Raw genomic sequence first — 12620 nt, 5'->3', positions numbered from 1 at the left:
CAACTGCCCAGCATGCCCATTCGGTAAGATGGCCCTGCCATTAACCCCTTTCGTGGTAAACTGTAGTGGATATGTTTGGATTCATTTTATTCTAAAAGAAAAACGAGCCCAAAATATTTTTTTGAAAAAACTATTTTGCTGTAGATTTCCTACCAATACCATGATCCAGCAACAAAAAAAATCCCAAAACAAACAAACATTCTCCTATTCCTAACGTTTGAATAAAAAAAAAAAAACAAAGTGTGCACTATATAGACACTATATCACCTAAAGTATTGTGGCGTACAATCACGTACATGTCGTCAGAGGCACACGCGAGCCAGGCCTTATCGTCCAACATCATCCTGTTTGCTGGTGTATCCTTTAGCTATCAGATTTCTAAAGAGTAAATGACTGTGCAGTGGGGGCACATGTCAGCACAAGTCTGATCATTGGAGGACAGGCAGACTGTTCTCCCAGCAAATCCAGAAAACTGTGTGCTCTCATGCCTACCATAGTTGGTATGTAATAGGAAAGCAGGGGGACTGGCAGGATCACCAGGTATTTTGCACAAAGGAAGCAATACAAAGAGAACAGGATACTTTTTAACACAAGTAAATGGTACAACAGACACATATCAGGAATATGAAATGTTTGGGTAACATATTCTTTAAACGAGATGTACTGCCAAAGCTCATTTGGTTGTACATCTCTTATGGATCACAGGAGTGCAGTTTGTTCTCCACTCCTGTGACCCATTTTCAGCAGAGAGCGGGCGGAAGTCCACTCCCTGCTGACATCACAAAAGTCGATCCAGCCTTAGATGGTCGCTCCGCCCCCTCCACAGCCCAGTGCTCCAATGAGCGAGGAAGGGGCAGAGCAGAGAGCTGCTGACTGACAGTCAGCAACTCTCTGCTCGGGGAGCTGTCAGAACTGAGCGATCAGCGGTGTTCGATCCCTCGGTTCTCAGTGCAGAGGCGCCGGGGGACAGATGCTGCCTCCACCTAGGTAAGTATAAATGGGGGGAAAAAAATACCATACATCTCTTTATTTAATATAGTCAAGTAAGAGATCTGATCCCAATTCCACTCAAATGCTGTAAAATAATACTAAGCAGGCCATGTTTTCACATAAAAACGTATAGGAAACCAATCTGTATGCACTAATAGTAACTCCTAGCGAGTTCATAGGTTTGTTAAATAGCAATAGAAGTTATTTTATCAAGATCAATGCCAATAAACAAGATTTCACTAAATTCTAAACATACGTTTTACATAATTTCTCCATCAAAGTGCAAAAGGTGTTATATGTTGAGTAAAAATGTCTTTATTATTATGCAATTGATAAGAATTAGGCCAGCCAGTTACACAGGATTCGAGAAAATTCCAAAGATTTGCAAATATTTTCTAACAAGCCTTGATGAAGTTGCGTCGGCACGCAGCGTAACGCGTAGGATAGAGCACCGGAAGTGACGTATCGGCATCCTTTGACCCGTATCTGCTATGCAATTGAGAAAGACGAAATCGATGTGAGTGTTACTCTATATTTTTTTAATAAAGTACTGGCTATACTTCACTATATTGGCCCATTTATTTTGGAGATCTAAAGGTCCTCCCTATATCTCCTGGCAAACCGATCCCCAAATAAGGAGAAAAATCGGTAACCAGCAGCCTTTCAAGTGGCACAGAGGAGTAAGGAACACATCTCAAAGACACACAGTATAAGGTGTATTATGGAAGGAATGGAGGTGAGCGCTTAGGACACCTAGTGGTCACTGCACTGAAGAGCACCTGCATGCAATTTTAAGAGGAAGTTTTTTTTTATCACAGTTCAATAATTTTAAAGGACACTTATGCACTTTAATATATTTATATATTTGTACCACCTATTATTAAGATTTTAATTGTTGATATAAGAGCACAATAATTTATCCATTTATTATTTCATATTTGATGTACACATGGATGGTATGTGTATGTATATACAGTAAGAGTCAATACATACATTATATGAATCACTGAAGCACTTAGGCACTTTAAATATAAGATTTATATGATTTATTTTTATAATTAGACCAACACAATATTAGTTTAACACAGAAGCACCTTTAAAGTGCGGTACTCCCCCCCTGCTATATGTATCTGAATTGTGAAGGTTACCAATAACAGTACCTGCAGCATTGAAGGATTTAGGTGGACACAATTACTAGACAGCGCGAGAATTACACACCCCCCTTTTTTGAGTAAAGGTTAATGCTCTTGAGCAGACACCAGATTAGTCCCATGGAGGGGGGTAGTCACTGGACTATGTAGTGTAGACGACAGTATGTATTACAAATATATATATATATATATATATATATATACATACATACATACATACACACACACACACACACACACACACACACACATATATACATACATACATACACCCATACACACACACACACACACACACACTGCCTTGAAAAAGTATTCATGCCCCTTGAAATTTTCCACATTTTGTCATGTTACAAACAAAAATGTAAATGTATTCTTTTGGGATTTTATGTTATAGACCGACACAAAGTGGCGCATAATTGTTAAGTAAAAGAAGAATGATAAATGGTTTTCAAAATTTTTTACAAATAAATATCTGAAGAATGTGGCGTGTACTTGTATTTAGTCCCCCAAGTCAATACTTTGTTGAACCAGCTTTCACTGCAATTACAGCTGCAAGTCTTTTTGGGTATGTCTCTTCCAGCTTTGCATATCTAGAGAGTGACATTTTTGCCCATTCTTCTTTGCAAATAGCCCAAGCTCTGTCAGATTGCAAGGAGAGTGTCTGTGAACAGCAATTTTCAAGTCTTGCCACAGATTCTCAATTGGATTTAAGTCTGAACTTTTACTGGGCCATTTTAACACAAATATGTTTTGATCTGAACCATTACATTGTAGCTCTGGCATTTTTTTAATATATATATATACTGTATATATATATATATATATATATATATTTTTTTTTTTTTATTAGTATATCAAGTGTACAATCACATAACACAACAAAAGAAAAGTCTCAATAAAAGACAGTCGCCCATGCAGGGGTCTAGAAAACAACATAAAATCATTCAAGTATCCTGGCGACTATGTTAAGACCCCCTACCTCCATTTGACACAACAGAATAAAGGATAAGAGGTATTATGATTTGGCTCTGGCTATATGTTTAGGGTTGCTGTCCTGTTGGAAGGTGAACCACAGTCTCAAGTCTTTTGCAGACTTAAGTTTTTCTTCTAAGATTGCCCTGTATTTGGATCCATCCATCCTCCCATCAACTCTGACCAGCTTCCCTGTCCCTGCTGAACAAAAGCATTCCCATAACATGATGCTGCCACCTCCATGTTTCACTGTGGAGATTGTGTATTTATGGTGATGTGCAGTGTTGGTTTGCATATAGAGTTTTGCTTTTAGGCCAAAAAGTTCAATTTTGGTCTCATCCAACCAGAGTACCTTCTTCCACATGTTTGCTGTGTCCACATGGCTTCTGAAACTGAAACTGAAAATGGGACTTCTTTTGGCTTTTTTTCAGTAATGGCTTTCTTCTTGCCATTCTTCCATAAAGGCCAGATTTGTGGAGTGCATGACTAATAGTTGTCCTGTGGACAGATTCTCCCACCTATAGAACTGTTGATGTCTGCAGCTCCTTCAGAGTTACCATGAGCTCTTGGCTGCTTCTCTGAATAATGTGCTCCTTGCCCGGCCTGTCAGTTTAGGTGGATGGCAAGGTCTTGGTAGGTTTGTAATTCTGCCATACGCTTTCCATTTTCGGATGATGGGTTGAACAGTGCTCTGTCAGATGTTCAAAGCTTGGGATATTTTTTTATAACCGAACCCTGCTTAAAATTCTCCACATCTTTATCCCTGGACTTGACAAAACACAGTAGACCAACACCAGCAAATGACATGGCTCCCCAAATCATCAATGACTGCGGAAACCTCACACTGGGCTTTATGCAACTTGGATTCTGTGCATCTCCACTCTTCCTCCAGACTCTGGGACCTCGATTTCCAAATGAAATGCAAGATTTTCTACAGTCTGTGATGATTTGGGGAGCCATGTCACCTGCTGATGTTGGTTCACTGTGCTTTATCAAGTCCAAAGTCAGTGCAGCCCTCTACCCAGTGCTGTATTTTGGCCTAGGCCAACTAGGCCCAGGCCTAGGGCGGCACTTTGCAGGGGGGCAGCAAAATAGCTGCCCCCACCTCCACCTAAGAGTCTATTGGCCACTATTTGCTAGAGCCGGCTGGCATCTAGCAACCAGTGACGTCACGGCCATGACACCCTGGCCCTGGCTATGATTCAAAGTGGAGGAGGTTTTAACTTCCTCCTCCTCCACACCTAGTGCTTGTAAGGCCCAAAGAGTCCTGCTGGTCCAGTGACAGTGAGGTGCAGGGCAATAAAGCAAAATTCACCAATCCACCGCCGACAGCAGCTGCTGCTGCTGAGCTGCGACGTCTTCACACAGCAAGCGGGCAGCCGGCCGACCCTCGAAGCTGGCTAGAACTGAGAGCCTGCAAGGGAGAAGACCTAAACTGCCACGGTGCCACCCTATCCTAACATGTTCAGGGTTTGCTCCCCCAATTTTTTGCTTGTTTATTATGTATTCGGTCTGACCAGACTTATGGGGTTGAGCATCCCATCCCCCACACACACCTATACTCTATTGGTGTCCTCTATCAAGTAGATATAGGAGGAGTCCCCTGCAGTGCATTAGCACACCTTCCCAGCAAGGAGTGTTGTCTCCAAGGGTAAGAGAGGCTGGATTCACCCCTTTTTTATGGATAGTGTAGGACCCACCGATAATGGGGTACTTTGACGCAGTGGTGGGCTTGAGCACGATATGGCCATATGGTGGAACTAAATCCCCATTTTTATTTATGGATTGTCTCCATATTTGATAGTCATTTCTTTTGCATGGTTGCGCTATTCTTTTTTAATATACATGTTGCTTGGTCCATAGCTGCACCGGCTTTAGATATACATGTTCAGGGTTTGCTCCCCCAATTTTTTGCTTGTTCCTCCTCCTCCACACCTAGTGCTTGTAAGGCCCAAAGAGTCCTGCTGGTCCAGTGACAGTGAGGTGCAGGGCAATAAAGCAAAATTCACCGATCCACCGCCGACAGCAGCTGCTGCTGCTGAGCTGCGACGTCTTCACACAGCAAGCGGGCAGCCGGCCGACCCTGGAAGCTGGCTAGAACTGAGAGCCTGCAAGGGAGAAGACCTAAACTGCCACGGTGCCACCCTATCCTAAGCAGCAGCGAGTACAGCATCCCTGGCGCCTCCCAGTGCCTGCACTCCTTCTCAAACCTCCTCTCTTCTCCCAGCTGGGACATCAACAGGCTGACCGAGGGCCCAAAAGATGAGGACAGGCAGGAGGTAGGTGCATCACACAGGAAGGGGTGGGCAAATTTAAATAGGAGGGGGAGGGGGGGCACCCAATTTTAGTCTTGCCTAGGGCAGCACAAAACCAAAATACACCACTGCCTCTACCAGAAAATTCTAGAGCACTTCATGCTTTCCTCTGCTGACCAGCTTTATGGAGATGCTGATTTCATTTTATAGCAGGGCTATGCACCTGCCCACACTGCCAAAATACCAATAACTGGTTTAATGATCATGGTATCACTGTGCTGGATTGACCTAAACCCCATAGAGAATCTGTGGGGTATTTGCAAGAGGAAGAGGAGAGACACCAGACCTAACATTGTAGACTAGCTGAAGGCCGCTATCAAAGAAACCTGGGCTTCCATAACACCTCAGCAATGCCACTGGATGATTTGCCTTCATGCCACGCTGCATTGATGCAGTAGTTCATGCAAAAGAAGCCCTGACCAAGTACAAACTATACTGTATATAGACGTAGTAAGCCAACATTTCAGTATTAAAAATCATTTTTTTAATTGGTCTTATGTAATAATATTCTAATTTTTTGAGATACTTAATTTTGGGTTTTCACTAGCTGTAAGCCATAATTATCAAAATTAAAAGAAAGAAATGCTTGAAATATATAATTCTGTGTGTGACACATCTATATAAAAATACATGAGTTTTACTTTAATTGAATTACTGAAATAAATGAACTTTTTGATAGTATTCTAATTTTATGAGATGCACCTGTATATTTTAAGTGTTTCTCAGAGGTAAAAGGTTTGAGAAATGATGTTTTAAATAATGTTGAATATCACGTTATGACAAGAAGACTTTAAACAGATCAAGAGATCAACTCAACAATACCTGTTTGGAATATTGTTCAGCAAAAAGGCTAGCTAAATAACATGTCAGTTATAGCCGGACTGCAAAGTCAGTATGAGAAAGCTACATAATTTTGACGCGGAAACCACTGGACAGCCCTTTGGGCAAGCAGAAAACATGTCAGCGTAAGGAAAGCTCAAGCAGAAGATTGTGATGAAGAACAGAAGGGAAGGGCTGCTAATTGCAGGAGATGGAAGTGGTGTTTTATTTTGCACAAACATACGCTCAGTCTGAATTAATTAACCTTCACCCGTTTGAATCACTTTGCAGAGCTGTAATGGGTATTCAAAGTGGCATATATGGTACAGCAAGTCCTTCCAGTGGGGAAGTAGTGTCCCGGTATAAGTGGGTAGTAATATTCATCACTATCAAAGTGTGTAAATTCTGAGACACAGAACATACATAGGAATATTCTAAAACCATTAATGTTACATGAACACTTATTCAAACAAAAATAATATTCTCAACACTGTTACTACACAGATCAACTTGTGAGGTTAATAAAATGTTAAATCCTCTTTTTGAAAAATAAAATTTTCGGATTTTTTTCTTTGTCCTAATAATGTATTTATTTTACACAATCTGTTTTTATTAGAAATATAATATTTTTACACAATGAGGTTGATTTACTAATGGTGCTTTTCCACTGCATGGAACCGTAACGGTTCGGCATGCTTTTGTGCTTTTCCACTGCTGGTACCGCATGGTATAGTGTCGGAACGGTTCGGTACGGTACGGTATAGGTTTGCTTTTCCACTGCATGGAACCGAACGGTACGGTACGGTACGGCTCTGAAAAAACAGTACCTACTCGATTGTGGTTCCAACAGGTACCAAACTGGTACCATATCCCACAATCCTTTGCATGCAGTCACTACTAGCCACTGATTGGTCAGAGAATCCCACCCACCCCATTGTTATTCCACCCACTTAACTTTAGTACTACTTTAGTGGAAAAGCAAACCTATACCGTACCGTACCGAACCGTTCCAACACCGTACCATGCGGTACCAGCAGTGGAAAAGCAAACCGGGCCAAGCAGGGCCGAGTAGAGCTGAGCCAGTATGAGCCGGTACTTGCAGTGGAAAAGTGCCATTAAACATGAGAATGTAAAATCTAGTGCAGTCTGCATAGAAAAAAATTAGCTTCCACTTTTTCTGCTAATGCAACTTTCACGCGGGTGTCTCCGCTAAGCGGAATCCGCTTGCTCAGCAGGGGATCTCTCTGCTGATCCCCGCCTAGCAGGCAGATGAAAGGTCTATGCCTGCTCCGCTATGCAGAGCAGACACGGGCACTGTTCAGCTCTCCTCTATGGGGCAATCGGATAGAAACAGACCTATTGTTTGTTTCCATCTGATCCAATGGGCCGGGAGTATGAAGAATAGGACCACCATCCGTCTGTTCTTGGTGGACAGGATCAGATCAGATGGTGGCTTGTGTCAGCAGACATGTGTCCACTGACATCCGCCGCTCCATAGAAGAGACTGGAGGGTCCGATCAGGACTGCCTGAAAAACTGACAAGCAAACCTGATCGGACAGCCCATGTGAAAGGGGCCTAAACATTAATTGAAGAAGCTAAATTTAGAAGTTGATTGGCTACCATGCACAGCTGCATCAGATTTTGCTCTCCCCAGTTTTAGTAAATCAGCCCTAATATATTTATATTATTAAACATAAAAAAGGGGCACATAACAGAATTAAAGAGGGGAAGCACAAGAATAATGTATACATTTCACCAATAAACTACAGTATATATATATATATATATATATATATATATATATATATATATATTAAAAAAAACTGAACCCAATAGTATCCTGAGAGTGTGGACGTAGCATGCTTAGAAGAAATGAAAGGAGAATTTCTAAAACTGGGAAAGTGTAAGGGGATCATAAGGCTCCTTTCACACACTATGTCCATCGGACGGATTTCGTTTTTCTCAGCGGGGGATCGAGCCGCCGATGCCCCGCTGAGCAGCAGAAAGACAGCTGTGTCTCTGCGCTGTGTGCGGAGACACAGCTGTCAGTTCCCCATGCATCTCTATGGGGGAAATCGGATGGGAACGGACCGTTGGTCCGTTCTCATCCGATCCCATCCGATCCGATCCGATGGATGGATGGAAAATAGGGTTTCCATCCGTCCAGATTTGACGGATCGGATTGGGTCGGATGTCAGCGGACATGTCTCCGCTGACATCCGATGCCCCATAGGAATGCATGGGGGGACCGTTCAGATCCGCCAAAAAAACGAACAGGCGGATCTGAACGGTCTGTCTGTGTGAAAGGGGCCTTAGGAGAGAAGGAAAGAGAAGAAGCGGGAGAGGAATTAAAGAAAGAGAAGGGGAGCCTCGGGGAGGAAGAGGGAATGAAGGGAGAGGACATGCAGGGTGGGAGGGAAAGGGATAGGGGAGAGAAGATTGGGGGGGGGGAGTAAGGAGGGAGGATGGGGAAACTGGAGGCAGCCCAGTATATCATTCCTTTATGACATGTTTTAAGGCAGATCAGAAGTCTGAAGGCTTGTGCAAGAGATCTAAACTCTTCCAGACCAATGAAAATATTTCAGATGGGGTCCATCTGTTCATAAATAAATAAAAAATGTCCTGGGTTATTGATTTCTCCATTCTCATTATATAACATAGTTCTTTTTTCCAGGCGTAAAGAGATGGAATCATTGTAGAGTCTTGTATACAGAAATAGAAGCTCTAGCTGCACGAAGAAAGTAGTAGAGTAGCAGGAGAAATAGATCCCGGGAGGCTAGATATAAATGCAGCTTCCAGAGTAAGCAGAGATGTAAGTAGAGGATCCTTTATTGTAAGTTTGAGAGACCTGTCTCAGAAGGGTCTAATCATGGGACATTTGATTTCCACTGAATGTAAGGGTGCCTACAGCCTGTAAATAAGGATGAGTAATTATGGTTTGGTTTGCAGACCACAGCCTATCATAAAGTTTGCCTATGAGGGGAATCCTAAAAATCAATCCTAATTATTTTCAAGGCTAATGGATAGGCAAGGGATTGTCAAACAGAGCACAGAGAGCTGGACACTGCCATGGGAGACATGTACCAATGTTGAAAAAAAATGTATTTACTTACAGCACAGAGAGGGACCTCTTTTTTATGCGACTATCGGGGTGACATAAGGAAAACACCATACGGTTTTATTTGCATGCTTAAAGCGGAACTACACTGCATCTGAGCACCACAAACCAACAATTTCTATTTAATTCATTTCTAATATTCAAAGCAAACTCCCCCATCTATCCATGCTTTATTTTGTTGAAAAAAACATTGAAAACCAACACCCTAGTATTTCTGGCTGTGGCCATCTTGGGTAAGGGCAGAAAATTCATGTAGCATTTTTTTCCTGGAATCCATCTGCCCTTAGCTCAAATCATGCATACAGGAGAGTGTGCTTAGCAGGGAAAACCCCTCCTCCTCCCCTTCTGAAGATTCCTGGGATGTATGATATCATTTGCCTGGGAAAAAAAAAACAGAAAGTAACTGAAGAAATGTTAAAATAAGTTTAAAACAATTGATATGATATACTTTCCTATCTATTTACTAATGCTTGTAGCATTAGGATTAAAAATAATCAATTTTAATTGGGAGAGCAAAGTTCCACTTTAAGAGATGCCTTTTTTTTATTGGAAAAAACAACTTTATTGAAAACAAAAACTTACATGGTACAGTATCCAAAGCTTTCATTAAAAGAATAGAATAGCACTCACATAGTGGGAAAACAGATGGTAATTCTTCTAGACTGGTACATTGGCATATACTTTAGCTTAGAACAGTATTGTACAAAAGAGTTTGCATACATGTAGGCAAAATTTGCAGATCTTAGCTGTATATAGGTAGTTAAATACCAGGTACATAAGGCATATTGATACACATATATTTATTCAGGCACAGGTTTCACCATCGGATAACCACCTATCCCATATCTTGTTTTACTTGAGTGGGCATCCTCTGTGCATGTAAATCAGTTTTTTTTATAAAGGGAGGGTATCTATTTTTTTTTTTCCAACACTGGACCATGGGTGGCATGGTCTGCATTCAGTTCTGAGACAATAATTTCTTAGCCAGGAAAAGCGTTTCACACAAAAATATAGCAAGGAACTTGTCAATAACCTGATCCAGAAGCAGACTAAATAGATCTAGCTTGGGATCTAGGACAATTGGCGGGCCCATTTTATCATGCAGAAAGTGGATAACCTAAAGCCAAAATGATTGTATGATTGGGCCACTGCATATCAGATTATAGAAAGAGCCAGTTGAAGAGGCACAGCCAGTTGAAGAGGCACATAATGGACACATTGCACTATGATTAGATTGATAGCGAGGAACTATCTGGGGTGTTAAATATGCCCAATGTAGGATTTATAGCTGTGTTAAGCAATCTAATACTTTGGGGGAGACTGTTTTAGTATTATCTAGAATTTCATCCCAATCATCGTCTTCCATAGCTCCAATGTCTGGTTCCCATCTGCTTTTTGCTTTATAAGCTATTGCTGTAGCATTAGAGAGATGGATAGTGGAGTATAGAATAGATGTTAGTTTTGTGGATTCTGGACCCAGGATAGTATATAATACAGCAGGGGTAGTCAAGTGTCTAAATAGTAGGTGATTGGGAAGAGAGAATTTGTCCTTGAGCACTTGGAATGTGTTGGGTCCGTTTGGAGTCATGACTTGATGTAAATATATTATTCCTCTAGAGGCCCACACCACTGGAGCTGGATTTTTTGATAGTTCTGGTAATTGACTGTTAAACCATAGAGGAGCATGAGAGTGAATTGATTGTGTATTAAGTTTGTTTAGAGTAAGTTCCCAGATACGTTGATGGTGTACGAGTGCCCCGTCATTGTACTGGGAGGGCCGTGATCTGTTTTAACTTGAAGAATAACTTGGAGGGGAGTGTAGGTGGGGTGATTAGGGTTGTCACATCCTAGAGACTGATATCTAATAAGGTCTGTTTTATCAAAAAAGTAAAAATGGGAGAGTAAAGTAGGATTCTTTAAGACTGTCCAGGCTAGCTTGTGTCTGCCGTGCCCCTACACCAAGGAGTTCAGGATAGATTCTAAAATCTTAAAGAATTTCATAGGTATGTATAAGGAAGCATGCCACATTAACTACAGAATCTTGGGTAAGAGTATCATTTTGATTAGACTTATTCGACCCATGACACCTAGTGGTAGTCTTGGCCATGTTTGAGTTTTAGTCTTGATCAAAGCATATAAGGGTCCCAAATTAAGAGGAATATAGTCTTTAAGCTGCCTGGTGACCATTACTACGTTTATTTAATAGAGGACACCCTGTGTAAAGGAAGAGGGGTATAAGTGGGAGAGGGAGGGAAATGATCAAGGGGTAGTATTTGAAATTTAGACCAGTCGATGCACAGGCTGGAGTGTTCTCCATTACATTCTATTACGTGTAGACCAGCTTTTAAAAAGGGTCCTGAGTCTGCCAAGTATAGAATGGTACCATTGGCATAAAGGCCAATTTTTTCGGTTAGGTTTCCATCTGTTAGACCAGAAATATTACTGTTGGCTCTGATGGCAATAGCTAATGGCTCAGCTGCCAGTGTGTAAAGCAAGGGGGGTAGAGGGAGGACAGCCTTGGCAGGTGCCGCTTTCCAGGAAAAATTGATCAGAGAACCAACCATTAACAAATACTCAACCTTTTGGTCAGTGCTGGGACAAGGTCATATGGTGCCCAGGGCGAAGATGGCAAACTGCGCCCCCCCCCCCCCCCCCGCAGTTCAGCGCTCTTACAGAGTGCCAAAATATGCCCGGCCTAGAAGTGGTTAACTGTCCCAGGAACCTCTTATGGCAAATGGACCCACCGTCCAGGAAACAAATACACAGATGGTCCCCAAAATACAAAAGTCTCGCTCGTAGTAGTCTAAAAATCTTTAAAAAATGTATTTAAGGTATACAATATTGCACTTATAGCAAGAAGAACATGTCATTTCATTAGGATTAAAACAAGCCAGCTGGCTAATCGCAGCTACCTGTCCTTCCGGGATTCGAGAAGCGCGGTGACATCAGCTAGCGGAGTGATGTGCTGATGTCACCCCGGTACCGGTCACATTGGTACTTTGTGTTTATCACTGGTGTTTGACTCAATTTGTATTATGCAGCATGAGGGGGTTAATGTATTGCACTGGTCACTGATACATTAATGACCAGTGGCAGTTAATTAACCCCTTTGTGCTGCATTAGTGGCACAAGTGTCAGTGTTACTGATGTATCAGGGACAATACATTAACCCCCTCATGCTGCATGTTACAGAAATTAAATGATAGAGAGGGAGAGAGAGAGAGAGAGGTGGAGGGAGAGAGAGGGGGGAG

The 12620-nt window shown here is 41.9% G+C and overlaps 1 protein-coding gene across 3 annotated transcripts in view; it reads right to left on the bottom strand.

Annotated features, from left to right (window-relative positions):
- Nucleotides 1–12620, bottom strand: part of MACROD1 (mono-ADP ribosylhydrolase 1) — a 1305057-nt gene that overhangs the window by 1147403 nt on the left and 145034 nt on the right. The gene's annotated exons all lie outside the window — the stretch shown is intronic.

This window comes from Pelophylax lessonae (assembly GCF_965119305.1).
Source record: "Pelophylax lessonae genome assembly, chromosome: 10".
Taxonomy (NCBI): domain Eukaryota; kingdom Metazoa; phylum Chordata; class Amphibia; order Anura; family Ranidae; genus Pelophylax; species Pelophylax lessonae.
The sequence above is the reverse complement of the archived record's forward strand: the minus strand, read 5'-3'. Positions and strand labels throughout refer to the sequence as shown.